The following is a 19753-nucleotide window of genomic DNA, read 5'->3' on the forward strand; positions in this document are numbered from 1 at the left end:
TCTCTACTCCTTTACTTTATTCTCTCTAATTCAGTAGTTGCCCCCATTAATATGCTAATCAAGTACTAAAGGTGGGAATTATACCTGTAGTTCCTCCCAACAAATAATTAGTATAACCCTCATCCAAAATTTAAACAATTTTAGCCCCTTTTGAGGGAAAAAAACAAATTACACAAATTCCCACTTTCAAAGTAATGTCTTGTGCATTGCATTTGTAAGATGATTTGCAAAAAATGTCTTACAAATGCAATATATTATCTTGGGTGTCTTGTAACAAACAAGAAGTCTTGCAACATGCTAATGGAGAAAGGTTAGTATATTTGCTATTTCACAAGGGATCAGAGCTCAATGAGGTTAGAACTCATCATAAATAAAACCATTACAACAGATAATATGAAAATTAAGAAAATTATAATATTAAACTCGACAACAGATAGTAGAATCAGATAATCAGATTATGATACCTTATTTTCAAACATTGCTGCAAATCGTTCATTTTTGAAAACACCACTGCCAAGGCCTTTCTTCTTCTTGGATTTCTTCTTAGACTCGTTGTCGTCAACATCTTTACTTTCGTTTTCAGCTTCTTCATTTTCAAGGATACGAGCTGCAAGACCACAGTTAACCTTGGGTAATTTCCTTTTAAGCTGCATCAAGAAGGATATATATATTAATTAGGCCAAATCAGATCTTCCTACTTTACCAAACTAAATGAGTAAGAAAGAAGGAAATCCAGGAAGCCCAAGGGTTTACATCAGGGAACCATGAACTTATAAAAAAGTCATTTTGAAACAGAACATGCAGTAAGAAATCAATTTTAATTTTTCACACTTGTCTCCTTAACAAATATAGAAATTTAGGGCCTGTTCAATATTATTTTCAAACATAGTTATCTCCTATAAAAATCTAAAAGCAGAATAAAGAGCACCCAATATTATATTTGAAAAACACAATTTTCAAAAGACGAAACAGATTGTCCAAAAACTAGTATTAATCTCACATGTACAATTAAAAGACATTTTGATATTTCTAGAAAGCAGTGTTTCAAAAATACAAACAATTCTTACAAAAAACTAGTACAAGATGCCTTTTCACTCTCAAAATCAATACTAATAAGGCTATCAGATTGTGGACACGCAAAACTCAATTGCTTTTTTCATAGAAAGTTTTATAAATACTTCTGAACATGGCAGAAATATCCAGACATAAATACTTCTGATACAAACAGTTTTAAGGAACATAAAAATGCTGATTTTGACAATATAAATATTCACCGTAATTCTAGATGCACGTTGCTCTTCAAGTTTCCTTTGTTTCTGCTCCTCTTTATAGGTTTCATGCGCAAAAGGATCTGCTATTGCCTTTGCCTGAAAATAGAATAGCATTAGAACATTTTTGGGCAGCCATGTTATTAAATCCAAAAAGCTATCCAATACTACCATATACCATATTGTGCAATATAAATATATATAACCCAAGTATATATTGAAACAAGTTAAAAAAGTTGCCATAGTGTGCAATCAAAGTATTTGAATGACAATTTTTTTTCATTCCCTCAAACAGATCTGACAGATCTGATTGATTTTTGAATGATCAACTTCATTCACTACAATAGAATATACACATTCCCCGCAAAAGCCCCAGTGGATGGAAAACAAAATAAACCTTAAAAAACATTCTTGAGTTTCCTATGACTGTCTATATATTCCATGAAAACTGAAAATATATATTCACTGAAGCAATCTCACCTTCTTATATAGTCGATAATCAATAAAGAAGCCATGCATGTAAGCTCTTAGAAGATTGGTGCCAATCAGACTGGTCAAATTCAACTTTTCAAGATCTTCTCTAGTCAAAAATTTGTAGTTATCATATATGGTTGTTTGTCCAGCTTCCTCTAGCTCTTCCTGTATAATAGACCCAAAAAAGAAAAAATCAGCACTCCAAATGAAATGAACAAAAGGCAAGGTAAGAAGCAAATAAACTAAAATTTATAACACACCGTCATGTTCTCCATTGGAGCACACCATTTGGGACTAGGTCCCAAATCAGGTATGAAGTAAGCTGGTATCTGGCTGCTATCTAAAGCCAGCAACACCAACCCGCTGTCTTTGAACAAACATACATCATTTATCTTTCCACCTGATGGTTCAATCGGGTCCTGCCTTCTCCCTGACAATGATGCAAGATCAAATAAGGTACAAGAATAGATACTAATACTAGGAAAAATTAGAGAGAGAAAATATGCATATCTATAATATAGTCACACATTTACATGATCTTGCATGTATATGTTCCTCGTAAAATCCCTGAAATTACGTGAAGAATAACATTGTCTCCACTTCATTTGCACAGAAAATACCCCTATTCTGTCATTGACAATTCTAGGTTAATTACTATAAGATTGCTTCTTCTAGAAATCCTTTGTCATCTATCATTTCCTTTTTGACAACAAAATTTAGCACCATCTATTATAGAGAATTTTTTTTTTTTTTTTTCTTCTGTTGAGGCGGGGGGATTTTTCAAGCAATTTTGGTTTTGCTGTGAAATTTCCATGTTTCTTTTCAAGGATGCCTTGTATCTTAAAAAATTAAATAACAATTAAAATAAAGAATTAAAAGATCTATCACTCTTAACCATAATTAGAGTTGAATGTTAAGAACCTTGCTATTTGCTGAAATTCTTATATCTTGAACAAGTCAATAATCTTGGTCCACAAGCTGCCAGTATCAAGATCAACAGTATGCCTGACCAAAAGCTCATTTATCTACAATAGTTCGGGGTGGTGCCATCTAAATTTCTCATTTTTCTATACTCTGGTCACTACTCACCACAATGGCAATGTAAAAAAGTGTTGGCCAAGTAAAGTATGTTCATGAACATTATAAGTCGAATTAATTTAGGACAAGACAAATCTCTAATACCAATAGATGCATGAAGAGGAGAAAATATGAAGTGGAGAAAAAAATTAGATGAGACTGGAAAAAATAAAAAAGAGAGAAAGCAATCTAGACGTTCTATTAATGTGGATTCTAATGGAACCCAGCACTTTACCAAACCCTTTTCTCAACTCACACGCAACACACAGCTCAAATACAAGAATAAGAACTATGCAGATGTAACATTCAACAATGTATTAGCATCAATCCAACACAACAGCTCAAAATAATGGAAATGGTATATTAATCATAATAGAGGGTTTAAGAGTAACAATGAGTCTGTATGAATATGAATAAAACAATAAAACAGTAACACCAGTTGGTCTTCGAGGGCCAGCACCTCCCACACTCAATTCATGCACACAACAATTGATATCCTCTCTCTCTGGTACCACTGCCCTTTTATTCTGACATTCTGATTCTAACAACTAATCTAGACATCTATCCTTGGGTAATTTACCCCTTTTGCCCCTATTTTCTGTTGGCTGTCTTGCGTGAGTACCAGCTGGCTATTTTGGGTCCATCATTACCCTCCACAAGGAGTGCCACCTTGTCCTCAAGATGGAAAGAAGGAAATTGGTGGTTGATGGTTGTATAGGGCTCCTAGGTGTTATCACAAGTCAGTAGACCCTTCCACTTGATCAGAACCTCATAGTCCCCATTTAACAACCTTTGCTTTCATAAAACTTGCTCGGCCTCGACTTGGAGTACCATATCTCCATTAAGAATGGGAGGGAGTGGAAGTGAGGTGATTGGCTGAGAGGTAACCTTTTTCAGTTGGGAGACGTGGAACACGTTATGGATGCAGACTGTGGGGGGAAGTTGCAAACGGTATGACATAGGACCAACCTTTTCGGTCACTTCATAAGGTCCATAGAATCAGGGGCTGAGTTTTTCATTGGGCCTTCGAGCCAATGATTTAAGATGATAAGGTTGAAGTCTTAAGTAAACGAAATCACCTGGTTGGAATTGAACATCTCTTCTCTTACCATCTGCATAGGACTTCATCACGCCTTGAGCTTGGGATAAATTGAGTTTTAATTCATCCAGAATGTGATTCCTTTCGATCATTTGCTCGTCAACTGCCGCCACCACGGATGCATGTTTGGAATATCTAAGGAGGATTGGTGGATCTCTGCCGTACAGTGCTCGAAAAGGAGACATACCTGAGGACCGATTGAAGGTTGTATTAAACCAGTATTCTGCCCAATTTAACCACTTAGGCCACTGTTTTGGTTGTTGTCCCGCAAGGCAACAGAGATAGGTCTCAACACAACGGTTAACCACTTCCGTTTGGCCATCTAACTGAGGGTGATACGTTGTGCTCATGTGTAGCTTCGTACCTGATTGTTTAAACATCTCTTCCCAAAAAATGCTCATGAAGAGTCTATCTCGATCCGAGACGATTGTTCGTGGGAACCCATGTAGTTTAACAATGTTTTGGATGAAGAGGTTAGCTACCTATTGTGCAGTGTAAGGATGTTGGAAAGGTATGAAGTGGCTATACTTGGTTAACCGATCAACCACCACTAGTATGGTATCTACTCGTTGAGCTTTTGGTAGGCCTATGATGAAATCCATAGAAAGGTCCTCCCAAACTTGGGTTGGTATCAGTAATGGTTGCAACAGTCTGACGAGCTGAAGGTTGTCATATTTATTCTGTTGGCATGTAACACAGTTGTGAACAAACGTCATAATGTCACTCTTCATACCTTCCCAATAGACAACCTGAGACATCCGCTTATAGGTCCTGAAAATCCCCAAATGTCCACCCATGGGGGATGAGTGAAATTCCTGAAGGAGGAGTTCAACTTGCGGACTGGCGCGAGGTAATACTAGTCGGTCATCATAGAAAAGTTGGTGTCCCACTAAGTGAAAATGTGGATGGCTTTTGGGATCCATAATCAAGTCTAGGCAGATTTTTTTCAGCTTAGGATCTTGCTAAATAGCCTCTTCCCATTCCTTACGGCTGCCAAAGTAACAAGTAGAGAGAGAATTGCATTCCACCCCATCAGTTCGTCTGGATAAGGCATCTACGGCTCTATTTTCTAACCCCGGTTTATATTGTATCTCATAGTCCAGCCCCAATAGTTTGATTATCCATTTCTGTTGCTCTTCCCCATGTACTCTTTGGTCATTTAAGTAACGGAGGCTGCGCTGGTCCATTCAGATGATGAAATGTCTACCCAAAAGGTACTGCTTCCACTTCTGGACTGCGAAAAAAATTGTCATAAGTTCCCGCTCATAAACGAACTTGGCTTGGGACCTTAGTGATAGGTCTTGGCTGATGAAGGCTAGTAGTCGGCCGTCTTGCATCAGAACTGCTCCCAAACCTAACCCTGAAGCATTTGTTTCAACAACAAAAGTTTTAGTAAAATCAGGCATAGCAAGAACTAGTACCGTAGTCATTACCCTTTTTAAATCATTGAACGCAATCTGTAAGGATTCTGTCCAACAGAAGGAATTTTTGCAAAGTAGCGCGGTGAGAGGTTTTGCTAGTGTGTCGTATCCTTTAACAAACTTCCGATAATACCCAGTCAATCCGAGAAATCCCCTTAAGGCTTTAATGTCCTTAGGTGTCGACCATGCCAAAATACATTCAACCTTTGCTGGGTCAACCGCCACTCCCTCTAAGGAAATTATGTGGCCCAAATATTCCAACCATGATTGGGCGAATGTGCACTTCTTTCGGTTTACTACCAACTGATGTTGTTTTAAGGTTTGAAAAGTGAGACTCAAGTGACCTTCGTGGGCTGTGATATTAGGATTATAAACCAAGATGTCATCAAAGAAAACCAGTAGGAATCACCGCAGATACAACTTGAAAATATCGTTCATGAGAGCTTGAAAGGTAGAAGGGGCATTGGATAATCCAAAGGGCATTACCAAAAACTCGTAGTGGCCCTCATAGGTGCGAAAAGCTATATTGTTTATGTCTTCTTCTTTGACCCGAATCTAATGGCAACCCGATTTAAGATCCAATTTAATAAACACCGAAGCTCTTCCCAACTCATCGAATAACTCATCAACTGTCGATATTGGAAATTTTTTGGGCACTGTAATCTTGTTCAAGGCCCTGTAGTCTACACAAAATCGCCAACCACCATCCTTTTTCTTCACCAGTAACACAGGACTCGAGAACGGACTTTTGCTTGGCTTTATAATTCCGAATACCAACATGTCTCGGACAATACTCTCAATCTCATTCTTTAAATAGTAGGGGTACTTGTAGGGCCTGATATTAGGAGGTTGGCTCCCCTCTGTCAGTCTGATGGCATGGTCATGTATCCTGATCGATGGCAGCCCAGGTGGAGGTTCAAACAATTCTTGATGCTGCTGTAATAAACTCTTAATCAACTCCGAATAGCATGGTTCTTGTGTTGACTGTATCTGCATATGCCCGAACTCAATGTAGTATCCTGATCCTTCGGTCTGTATGTAACGCCCACATTGAGGTACGTAACTTAACTTATGCCCTTATGCTCTTAGTTGAATTTTGTTAAAGTTATTTTGAGAAAAATGTGAAGAAAATCCCTTAAACTTTCATTAAGGGTAAAATGGTCTTTTCACTCAAAATTAGTTGAAAAATTGGGGAGTGAAAAGAGATAGAATTTCATGGAGAATGCAATAAAAATAAGGGCATTATTGTAATTGACAAAGGGACATAGATGAAATTTCATAGAAAGTGCAAGGGCAAAATGGGAAACTAATATATAATTTTTATGTTATATCAAATTGAAGAGTGAAACCCTAGTCACTCTTACCCATTTGCACGCCACTTTCACCTCCATATTCTCTCAAATTCTTCAATTCTTCTTCAAAGGAAATTCATAGGTTTTGTGTATTTTTGAGTGGATTTTCAATCTTAAGCTTCTATGGATAAGATCTTTGCACTTCTTAAAGGGGTTGGATTGCTCATATCAAAAGTAAGTAAATCCCACCCAAGTTATGATTTGAGAAATCAAGTGTGTAGAGATTTTACATATATGTATATGCTTATGATTTTGAGAATTGTTGATGAAATTGATGAATTATTGATGAGTTTGATGATTATTGATGAATAGAATTTAGCCATGAGAAGTGGTTTTGGTTGTATGATGATTAATTGAAGTTTTGTTGAAGTTAGAAAGAGTTGAGTAGAATTTTTGGNTTTGATGAAATGCCCAAGAGAAGCATGAGTATGAGTAGAGAACCTTAATTTCATGCAACATTGCATATTTGCATTTCATGAGTGCATCTAAGAAAGAATTATAAGCATGAGCCATCCACATATATTTATTTGCATGTGTGCAATAACTTAAGATAGAATAAAGAATTTTAAAGAATAAAGCACTCTAAGAGTAAAGAGAAAGAAAAAAAAAATCACTAGAGAATAAAAGAAAGAAAAGTGTTAAAGAAGAGAAAAGAATAGGTTGTTGCGATGGGGAACCCATGAGTGACAGAGAAGAATAGTCCCACACACACGCCGCCTTTAGTGAGCAGCCTCAGAATCAGAAAGAAGTAAGTGTACAGTTCGTTAGAAGTGTATGTGGATGAGAACTGTACCAACAGAATTTACCTACATGCACGCCGCCTTTAGTGAGCGGCCTCAGAATCAGAAAGAATAGTTGTACAGTCCGATAGAAGTGCATGTAGATGAGGACTGTACCCACTCACATGGCCAAGGTTCCGAATCCATGCCTCAACCGAGTCCGATCGGCATAGAAAGAAAGAAACAATAGAACATAGAAAGAAAGAAAGAATAGAACACAGAAAGAAAGAACAGAACAGAAAGAAAGAAAGAATAGAACACAAAAAGAAAGAACAGAACAGAACAGAAAGAAAGAAAGAATAGAACATAGAAAGAAAGAACAAAACAAAAAGAAAGAAAGAATAGAACACAGAAGGAAAGAACAGAACAGAAAAAAAAAAAAAAAGAATAGAACACAGAAAGAAAGAAAAGAAACATAAAACATAAAAGAAATTGCATTCTTTATGCATTTATGCACATGCATCATGGCATTCATATTATTCAAAATTAGTTTCTCCAATTGTGCTTATATGTTAGTAAGTGAGAAAAAGAATAGAGAAAGAACAGAGAGATAGAACAGAAAAAGAATAGAGAAAGAACAGAGAGATAGAACAGAAAAAGAATAGAGAAAGAACAGAGAGATAGAACAGAAAAAGAATAGAGAAAGAACAGAGAGAAAGAATAGAAAAGAACAGAGAAGAAGAGAGAAGTGTGATGTAAGGAAAGATTTCAGAATATGAGCAATGGAGATAGAAGGGTAGCATAGCGGGTTTACTTACTGAGCCATTAGTGCTCACGCCGTTGTTTTCAATGTTTTTTTTGCAGGTAATAGATGAGATGCGGTCGCTTAGAATGTCAAGATGCGGAAGAGTTGGGCAACACTGTTGAGCTTCTTGATAAATTTATTTGCATTATGTATAGTTTTGTATATATAAAGAAAATTTGGGCCGATTATTTTATAGTCATCTACATGTATATTTTCGTAATATATATATTTAGTTAATTTTACTGTTTATTTTATGAGTATACTAGCTAGAGAGAGAGTCATTACACTGTAATGTTTTCAGCATCCCCTTAAGTGACACCATAGTTCTGCACAAAGCTGGATCTCCCTTAAGTGTGACCGTGGTGCCCAAACAATGAAACTTCATTACCAGTTTCTTCCAATCTGTGGTTGTTTCACCCAATATTTCCAGCCAAGCTATACCCAAAATGACTTCGGCACTGCTTATCTCAAATGGGAAAAAATTATGTATTATGTCAATACCCTGCAAGCTCAGACACACCCCCTTACACTCTCCTTGGCACCTGACGTTATAGCCATCACCAACCCTCACTCCGAATGTTTTAGTTGCTGTTACCGAAATCTGAAGCTCCTCCACCAAGCCCCTGTTTATGAAGTTATGCGATGCCCCGCTGTCAATTAAAATTATAACCTCCTTACCTCTAATTTCTCCACTCAACTTCATCGTTTTAGGCCCATTAATTCCAACCACTGAACTAATTGATAACTCAGCTTCCTTGGGAACTTCTTCTTCTACCATTTCTTCTTCATTAGCTATCTCTTCCTCCCCATTTTCCTCCTCATCCACTAGTAAAACCTGGAACTGCTTCTCTCCACATTTATGCCCTGGGGAATACCTTGCATCACATCGGTAGCACAAGCCACGCTCTCCCTTCCTCTATATCTCGGCTTCAGTCAACTTTTTGAACGAAAAATCTCATCGGAATGTGTTGGTCCCGCTGTTGTTTGAAGTTGTTGACCCTGAACTGCCGTAAGTCTCAGATGGAAATCTTCGGTTGAGGGTTGTAGTTGGGGAGAAGGCGTGGGTTTGGTTGACAGGTTTGGGTGAAGGTTGAATGGTGTTTGAACTGGAGGATTTTTCATCCATTTTAAGTGAATTGGAGTTGGGCTTAGGTATGGTATAGTTGGGTTTGGGTTCATAAGTGAAGTGGTTATATCTTCCAGTTCGGGCTAGGCTTGTTTGGGCTTCTTCTAAGGCCCAGTTCCTTTCTTTAACACGTTGCTGCAACTTAATCTCGGTCCGAATCTCTGGTTTCAACCCGTTGAGGAAAGCCGCTTTCAAGACCTCTTCCTTCTCGCCCTAAGTCAAAGCCGTCACCTCTTTGAATCTCCTGTGAAAGTCCATAACGGTACCCCCCTGACGCAACGACATCAACATCTCCAGTGGACTGACCTCCTGTGTTCCACTAAACCGCTGCAGCAACGCCACCTTAAAAGTTGGCTAGGTCATCGCCACCGTCCATGATTCCATCCACTGGTACTAGTGGAGTGCTTCCCCTTCCATGCAAAGGGCCGTCAATGAAACCCTATACTCGTCGTGGATCTGGTTGATCGCGAAATAGCGCTCCACCCGTAAGGATCCTCACCGGAAAAGAGAGGAAGTTCCAGTTTTCGGCCACCCTAGTCTCAGCGGTTCCACCCTTCCCTGCCTTGGTTCGATCCTTGGCCCCCGTGATTCTCCCCAGAGCCTCCCTGTCCTCCGAAATGTTCCTGTTCAGTACATCCTCCCCTATCTGGGTTGATTTCTTCAAACGCGTTTCTCTGTCGTTCTTCCTCTTCTTCATCTTTTCTTCTCATCCAATTTTGCATTTCCATCAGAATCTCTCTCATCGAATTCACTGTTTTCGTCACCTTGGCTACATCCCTCTGAACTACTGTTAAGTCTTTCTCTACACCTTCAATCTTGTTCTCCATTCGAGTACCAACCATAACCCACCACCGTCAGCTCTGATACCAGTTTGATGGAACCCAACACTTTACCAGACCCTTTTCACAACTCACACGCAACACACAGCTCAAATACAAGAATAAGAACTATCCAAATGTAACATTCAACAATATATCAGCATCAATCCAACACAACAGCTCAAAATAATGGAAATGGTATATTAATCGTAATAGAGGGTTTAAGAGTAACAATGAGTCTGTATGAATATGAATAAAACAATAAAACAGTAACACCAGCTAGTCTTCGAGGGCCAGCACCTCCTACACTCAATTCATGCACACAACAATTGATATCCTCTCTCTCTGGTGCCACTGCCCTTTTATTCTGACATTCTGATTCTAACAACTAATCTAGACATCTGTCCTTGGGTAATTTACCCCTTTTGCCCCTGTTTTCTGTTGGCTGTCTTGCGTGAGTACCAGCTAGCTATTTTGTGTCCATCAGATTCAAACAGTGTTTTACAAAAATAAAAGCTTATGAGGCCCATCTATAGTACTAAAAAGAAAGGAAACATGATTCAGTTCAAACAACAAACCAAATCTAACCCAAAATAATAATAATCCGATTCAAAAAAGTAATATTCTTAAATATCTAAAATAGATAGTTCCTAAAATAAACAACTAGACTTTTGAAAACAACCTCAAAATATTACTAGGACAATTGAACAATACATATGAAATCTGCATTATATGAGAACCACCTTTTTTACATCAATGGTTCAATGAATACATACTAACCGCAACAATGATTACCTAATTTAAATAGAATACAGAAAGATTATATCATTTGCAGATTTAACATTAATCATACGAACCGAAGAGACAATTAAATAACTACGATGATATACTTTACAAGTTGAAATTCTCTGCTGCTTGCCTCCTCCACCAGTTAGTACTCAACTATGACACGAGTGTAAATAATTTTCATCATCTTTCACAGGAAACAAAAACAAGAAACATAGAGATGTTCACTTAAGTTTATTAATCCATGAATACAAGCATTCCAAACAATATAAGTTGAAACCAAATATAAAAATAAAAACATCTTACTGTCTCAGGTCCCATATTCTGACAACATGATCGTCTGTTGTAATTAACTTTGGTCGCTCCGTGTTAAGACTATGATGCCACTTAATATCCAATATTGGACTCCCATACCCGCATAGTAGTGGCAGAATTTTCAGTAAACAGACTAATTGAGTCCAAGCATGCAATAAAAGATAACACATGAAAAGCAAGTCTCATATGTGATCCTTGATTCGTATAGGATATGAGGATCCCAAATCGGATCCCAAATCATAAAGCAACACATCATTATAGCAAAAGGATGCAGAGAAACCTAATATCTAAATATGGAAATTACACAATGTAACAAAAATAATCAAATTAATGCAATTAAATTCTTGGACGGGAATCCTCCAAAAGTTACTTCCCAGATCATCTTCTCGAAAGTTCAAAGCTGAATATTCCTGACTGTTCTTGTATAGATTCTGGTACCCACTGCAAGTGATGAGTTTACCTTGTTGGTAAACTCCTAGTCCTCACTGGTGTGGTAAACTCCTAGTCCTCACTGGTAATTTTTTCTTTTTAATTAATATACATCTTTACTTCTTATCATAATTTTTTTTTCATCTATATACCAGAAAAGATCTAAGCTGATAAACAGGCCAATACACCTAAAAGTTATTAGAGTTGACCAACGAAAATTTTGTCTAGTTTTAGAATTATTAAAGTCTTGGCAGCTATTCTTTCATTTTCCGTTTTTTCTTCTTAAAGCGCAGAGCCTTAGTTATGCTCATATTATATCCATTCAAAATTTAACTAACTGCTACTGACAATATTATAACAGTACTTTTTATCATCATGAAACTTCTTTTGAAATCCTAACCAAATCGTTAACCACAAATTCCCTTGATTACACATAAATTCACATCCTTATCTTGGAAGTTACCTTAAATTAGTCTGATCAGAGAGATTAATCTTATTACCACCAATCCATGGCCCATCTTCCTTGATTCAGACGTCATTTAGACGTGCTATGCCTCATCCATACTCATTCAATGAGTCACATGTCTCAAACAATTCCGTCTTATAATCCTTTGTTAAACCTGAAATGACACTTAAGGAACTCCCTGGAAAATTCCAATCTAAAAATTTGATACAATTTTAATTATTAGTTCTTGAAATCATTAACATTGATTTCTCCTTGTTGCCTTATTTCCACTAGGCTGGAAAAAAAAAAATCGAAAATCGAACCGAGTTAAAAATTAGAATCGAAACCAAATCAAAAAATCGATTTTTCAAATCAAACCGGTTCGGTTTTGATTTTTAAAAATAATTAAACCGAATTTTTGATTCGATTAACGTGTAAAGATAGTATTAAACCGGTTTTAAAACAAATAAAAAAAAAAAAAACCCCTTATTTCCCCCCCCCCCCCCCCCCCCCCCCCCCCCCCCTTTTCTGCTATTGGCTACGCAGACTGCAGTCTGCTACTTGCTTCTACGCATTTTCTTGGGTTGGTTCCACGCAAACTTTTTTTTTCTTTCACTATTTCTCTCTTCTTCTTCTTTTCCTTTCAATGCTTTCTTTTCTTTTTCAGTTTTTTCATATTCGTCTTCTTTTCTTCCCTTTTATCTTTTTTCTCTTTCTTTATTTTTTAATTTCGTCGTTCTCTTTCCTTCCTTCACCAATTTCTCTTTCTTTTTGTCTTCTTCTCTTCGCTCCTTTCCACTTTTCCTTTTCTTTTTGTCTTTTTCCTTTCACTTTTCTGTTTTTTTTTTTCTTTTCGTCTTCTCCATTTCTCTCTTTCAATGCTTTTCTATTTAGATTTGGATAAGAAGCGAGAACAGAACATCATAATTGGACTTCAGCTTTCTTCTTCTTCATCATTTGGTAAAGCATAATTTTAATTCAAGTAAAAAAAAAAAAAAATTGAAAAAAAAAAAATGGGCCCAATGGAGTGTGACCGAATTGGGCCGAAAAAAAGCAGCCCATAATTCATAATTGGGCTAAATAATGTACCCAATATTTAACCGGTTTAAAACCGGTTAACCAAACCGAAATCGGACCAGTTTCGGTTCAATCATTTTTTTGAATCGAAACCGGTTCGATTCAAGTTTTCAGTTAACAAAACCGGTTAACGGTTTTTTCCAACCCTAATTTTCACCGAGATTTATGGTTTATCACACTTTTCAAAGCCCGCTAATTTTATTTTGGACTTATTTTTTATATATTATTTCAGTCTTGTCTCTTGAAAGAGGAGTAGGCTATCATTAATTCATTTGGCATATTTATGCTTTAATTGTCAAACCCTCCTTATACCTCTCAAGCAGTGGCTTATATTGAACGTACATATAGCGGTATAACCTAGTTGGGGTAAAATAATAAGCTTACAACAAATAACTCCTTTCAGAGTCCATGAACTGACTTTTTCAAAGCACAAAACTTAAGTAGATAATATAGCATAAGATACGATTCTGAACATCTAAAAGTATTATGTCTATGATAAAACCCCAGGATTAACAAACAACAAGCAACCACAAAATCAGATAATGCACCAGTTCTCCAGTGTTTTCGCAAGACAGATTTGGATGGATAGAATTGGATTGATATTAAGAACTGAAATGGTAAAAACAGAGCAATTTTCCAGGACTGAAATGAAAGAAAAATAACAGTAGATAAATCCCAACAGTTCGAGGAGCTGGGGACCTCCCTGATTCACACTTTACAATTATCTACTTTTTAACCAAAAGGCTCCCCCTTTTATACGAATCAGCTAAAAACTTTTATTCCCTTCTAACTAATTGGTTCACACGTCACCTGCCTCCAGCTTCTCTCCACTCAAGCATGTTTCTTCAATTTTATTCTGTTGGCCTCTCTCCACTAACGCATGCTCTCTCCAATTCCAACCAATTCTGTTAGTGGCTTTTTACCCTGTGCCCTTTGTGCTGGTAAACTTCTTGATAGGTGGTCTTATCAGTCTATTATAGTAGTTAGTACCTCCCCGTGCTACTTCCAACTCCCATTTGGAAACCCCCTTTGTGTCAAACTCCAATGCAGTACCTCCAGCAAGATGGCAAATGTAGTAAGATAACAATTTCAGGTGAAACAAATAGGATAGCTATGCAATCATTCTTGATCATGTGTACAATACTTTCTTCCTTCCATCTCTGTAGACCTAAAAAGAAAAAATTTGTTATGATATTTCAGAACATCTTTTAGCCTAAAGTAGGGTGAAACAGTGACCACATTGACCCCTAAAGACTTTCATATGTGATGAACAATGACACATGAAAATGCATCTCTGAACAATGCACATTGGGAGCAAATACCTTCATCAAAACCATGTAACATATTGGAGCCAAGGATACGAACTAAAGAAAATTTACTTCCATCAAGTACACTAGTGATCAGAGAAACCTCGCAACCCCTATTGCAATATTGATAAAACTCTAAAAACTGGTCAATCACCAGCAGGTGCAATAGCATTAATTCTACCAACTGAGGATCTCATTCTCATGTCAAAACATTCCACGGCACCATCTTCCCACCACAAGCAACTAGCCCATGAAGTTTGCTGAAAATAAAACAAGCCTCTAATTCTAGATAAGGAAAAGTTGGTAGCAGTTAAACAAACAATAAATTTTCTTACAATAGTAGACAAAGGGAATAACAACAGTAACAAGATTCAGCAACAACCTTAGAGAAACAACATTTAGTGCCAGTGACTGTGTATCAGAGATGAGAGAAATTGACTCTGTAAAAATACAAAGTTAACACATCAATAGTGCCTTGACATAAGAAAGACCAGGAATATATACTGAAAAGAAAAAGTGAGACATATAAGAACTGATCAAGACAAAAGTTTAAGTATAGAAAAGGGAAGGAATCCACAAAACAAAAGACATTCTAAGGGAAGATCAACAACTTTACAAGTTTGAACTGCACAATTGTCAATCTATGATGACAAAAAAATATGTCCATATGAATCAAAGAGTCAAAATTCATTATAGATTCAACAATATAATGAAATGTAATATCACAGTGATTCTACAAGCAGCTGAGGTAAATGGTGAGGCAATTATACATCTTGGAGTATGAGATTGGAAGAGTTCAGCTGATACAAATAAACAATTATTCAACAAAACGACTTAATAAGAAAATTAGTGGTACATTGAGAACAATAATACAAATATTTCAGTTGTAATACAATTTACATTGGAGTGTGAGATTGGAATAGTTCACTGCAATACAAATAAATAATTATTCAATGACAATGATTTAATTAGCTAACATAGAGGAGTATTTAAACAATAAATTTTGAAAACCGAAGTAGCTAGTAGTTAGCAACTCTAATTCTCAATATATAAATAAAAAAAGAAATTCCATGATCTATATTGGCAATTGCTTTAAACATCCTCAAAGTTCCTTTTTTTTTTTTTTTGGGAAACTAGAAACAGATGGTGACTTGCATCAAACGTCATTTAGGCAACTAAAGCACAAAAAATCGAAAATAATACTCTTACAGAACAAAATGTACCTGCTCTAAATTAATTCTATATAAATCTGGAGATGAAGCAGCACAAAGCAAGTGACAAGACCAGCAATCATACGCCAATCCCTTCCCATCCTGTTAATACATAAAAATCTCAACATCAACCACTGCTCAAATAATTCAAAAAGAAAAAGTCAAATATCGTAAAGGTTAACCAATGCAAAATGCACACATGTTAACAGCAATAAAGGGAATAGATGAGACAAATAATTAGATTAGAATCATATCACAACCCACCATTTACTCTGTTAATTAGTGATGACCATCCACCAGTTCCTATCATTTTTTTTTTTGCTTTGACCTACTAATTAGAGATGACCATCCACCGATTCTGATCTTTTTTTCATATACTGCAAAATGATAAGGTGCTGAGGTACACATTGATATGAACAAACGATTGATGAAGAGGCAAACCATGTCCAACAGAGATTTTGAAATGCAAGTAATCCCCAGATGAAAACTGTCATACTAAAAAAGAGACAGGCAACTAAACGAGAATTCACAATGAAGTGACATCCAAACACCAGTTGGACCACCACAAAAGCCATCAACTATTAGAGCATCTCCAATGGTGCTCTTTAAAATATAAAAAGCACATTTCATTTAAATAAAGAACACTTCATTAATTCTAAACAAAAGAACAAATTTTTATTCAAATCCAATTGACTCTTTAAATTTTAAGAGAGAGAATACATTTTTTCAAAAAAAAGAGTCAATAGGAGAGAGAATTAAATTAATAAATAAAATGCATAAAAAATTGAGAGTGAAATTTGACTCTCTAAATGTGAAGAGTCAAACTCACTCTTTAATTTGTATTTAAAAAATAAAGAGTCTGTTGGACTCTTGTTTTTATGGATAAACTCTTTATAATAAAGAATTTTGGTCATATAAAGAGTCCCTTAGAGATGTTCTTATAATCTTTCTGCTAACCACCTCCACTCTAAATCCCACTCATACAAAAATTGTGATTGTTTCCATCATTACAAAAATGTATACCAAGGTACAAGAAGAATTTCTAAATTCACTTTATAGGCCAAGATATTTTGCATGATAAGGCATCACACATGAGAATCTAGAAATCTGCCCAAGGCCCTGGACTAAAGAGGACAAGCAGTGAGCACAGGATTGTTGTATCCTACGGTTAAAAGACTGATAAGTACAACTTAAACCATATCCAAAATGATAAACTCTAAGACTTTATTGGAGGAATTCTAATTTCAAATGAATATGTGCACTTAGAGCAACAAGCAAATATGAGAGGGCTTGAAACCCACAAGCTATTATACCAAGGGTGCAAACCCTAATAGACTAAAGTTATAGGAAAGTAGAAGCAGGGAAAAGCTCAGAACTCTAATCTGAATTTCATTTCATCCAATGCTGTTGTGAATTTTCTGATAAAGCAGTATTTACACTAGTTGGATATAACTAAGCCCTAAAATTCCTAAACCCTAAACACACTCAACTTATGAAAAATAAGTCCCTGAGGTTATCAGGAACCGAGACTAAAAATATGATGCAATAACCCTAATCTTATGTTAAAAAATACTGAATTGAATAATATCAAATAAAATCCATCAAAATATTTTCTTTTCACAAATCAGCCAGCCCATTGCTAAGAAGAGCTTATCCCCAATCAGTATTGCAACAATTATTTACTAAATCATCAAGAATTTTTTGCTTAGAAATTAAAAATAAGAGTCCAATCAAAATTAAACCATCACCATTTTCAAGAAATTTAAGAAGCAATTGGAACCCCTGAAAATTTATACAAGTTAAGGTATTCTTTTCCAGAGTTCGAATTTCACTTTTGACAGATCAATCTCACCAGAGAAACAACCTCTAAGCAATCATAAGTTCATTACGACATCCATGCTTTATGCCTCTTAGGTCCCCCCAACCACCCGTGTCTTCTTTTTCACAGACAGCAGCAGGGGTTAACTGTATTGGAATCTCAAAACCAATTATAAGTTGGTTTAGGCCTCTCACTCTTGTCAACAAAGACAGCACCAACTTGTTGTCTCTACCTCTTAACAGACACTAAAGAAATAAAAAACAATTCCTATAATAGCTATTTTAACTTGATATCATGGCCTAAAATTCCTAAAAGCACTACTTTTTTTGCACAATAATGCATAAAGGAAGTCCAGTTGAAGTTTCTTCTTCCATAAATAATCATCTTTCAGAATATTTTGGCATCCATATGAAATAAAATAGCAGTGTGACTGTAACATGAAATGTTAGCACATCAAGGAAAAAGCTCATTAGAAGGCCTAGTAAATCAATAAATCCAACCATCTATTATCTAAATCAATTATAACTAATGCAAAATATATAATATAAGATGACATACGACAGAAACAGAAACAGAAACAGAAACAGAAACAGAAACAAGTAACAACTGAGCAATCAAAAAACCTGGGAATCCACAAAGTATAGCGCTTTCCGTATTTTGCACGTAGACAAACAGAATGATCAGCACATAAAAATGCAAGCTTTGAATAGTCATCAGCCAACACCTATATAGGCAACAAAATACTGTTACAAAATTACTAAATTTCATGAAATCGTAACGACTGAAAAGTCATTGAAAATATTAACTTTACTTAGGAATATGACTGATACATATCTATAAGGTTTAAATTTCTGAAAGAAAACACAATAACAGTTAGAAGTAAAAGGAAACATGCTAACAGTTAGAAGTAAAAGAAAACAAGTTAAACAGTTAGAAGTAATATATCTCTGAATTATATAGGTGAATGACTGAGCACCATAACTACTGGTGTCCAATCAGATATTGAAATTATGTGATGAATAAATGCAACCCATCCCACCAGAACAAAAATAACAAATATACAAAATAATAATAATAATTACTAGGCTAGGCACGTACAAAAATGATAAAACCAAGATATGTACTGAAAGGGCCTAAATTCATGCATGCATGTCCAATCGTGGGTGGCCATTATTGAAATTTTATCTACAAACTTTAAAGCATCTGGGAAACATGTAAGACCAAGCAAACTGCTAGTGATCTCAAATATATATGAATGTATACTGAGACACCATTGTTTCATAGTTACTCAGAAAAACGAAAACAACAACAAAAAATAAATATATAAATTAATTAATTAAATTAAATTTGTGAGAAATAAATTTCTAATTTCCTTGGACTAGACCTGCACTCCCATTCTTTTTTACTTTTCTTCTTTACAGATTCTCTACTCCTGTGTAAACAAATTATAATCAATCCCCAACACCCCCATAACAAGATTTTCAAATTTGATGTTATCCTGTGTAAGCAAGAAGTCAAGCTCAAGTACCCTCAAAATCAATAATCTCCGAATCCAAGTGCCTCTCAAACTTCAAGCCAATTGCCTTAACTCATATACTTTGACTTGTGGTGGATATATACCTGGATTTTCAGTAGAAGTAAAGTAACACTATCAACATGAAATCTTTTTATAAATAAAATAAAATTGAAAGTTTAAAAATTTAAAAATTTAAAAAAAAAAAAAAAAATTGAAAGCACCTGAAGCAATAAGAAACTCTCCCATCAGGAGTAGCCTTGATTTTAGTGGTTGCAGTTTCAAACCACAAGTCCTGAATTAATTCCACTCTTCGCTGATAATCCACCATTGATAAATAAATAAAAACCTAATAAACAATAATAACTAAAAATTTATAACAAAATATTAGAGTTTATATGTATACCAACGTTTTTACGAAGAACTCGTTGCTTCTTGGGAGGGAGCCAAGCAGCGACTGAGCGTTGTTGTGAAACAACGGAGTAGACCTTTACTCCATTAATGGTCGTAGATTTCAGTAAGTTCACTGCTTCTCCTCTCGACTCCATTAATTACACTCAATTTCTGCAAGAGATAAGTTAGTTTTCGCTAAATATTACTACCTCTGCTCTGGTTTTGGAGGCGGCAAATTGTTCACAGAAGGAAGAAGAAAGGGCGGCAAAATTTTCGCAGAGGACGAAGAACAAGGGGCT

At 35.9% G+C, this 19753-nt stretch overlaps 1 pseudogene; it reads right to left on the reverse strand.

Moving 5' to 3' along the window:
* Nucleotides 1-455: 455 nt before the first annotated feature.
* Nucleotides 456-19753, reverse strand: LOC116114677 (annotated as a pseudogene).

Source organism: Pistacia vera, unplaced genomic scaffold (genome assembly GCF_008641045.1).
Source record: "Pistacia vera cultivar Batoury unplaced genomic scaffold, PisVer_v2 Contig719, whole genome shotgun sequence".
Lineage (NCBI taxonomy): Eukaryota > Viridiplantae > Streptophyta > Magnoliopsida > Sapindales > Anacardiaceae > Pistacia > Pistacia vera.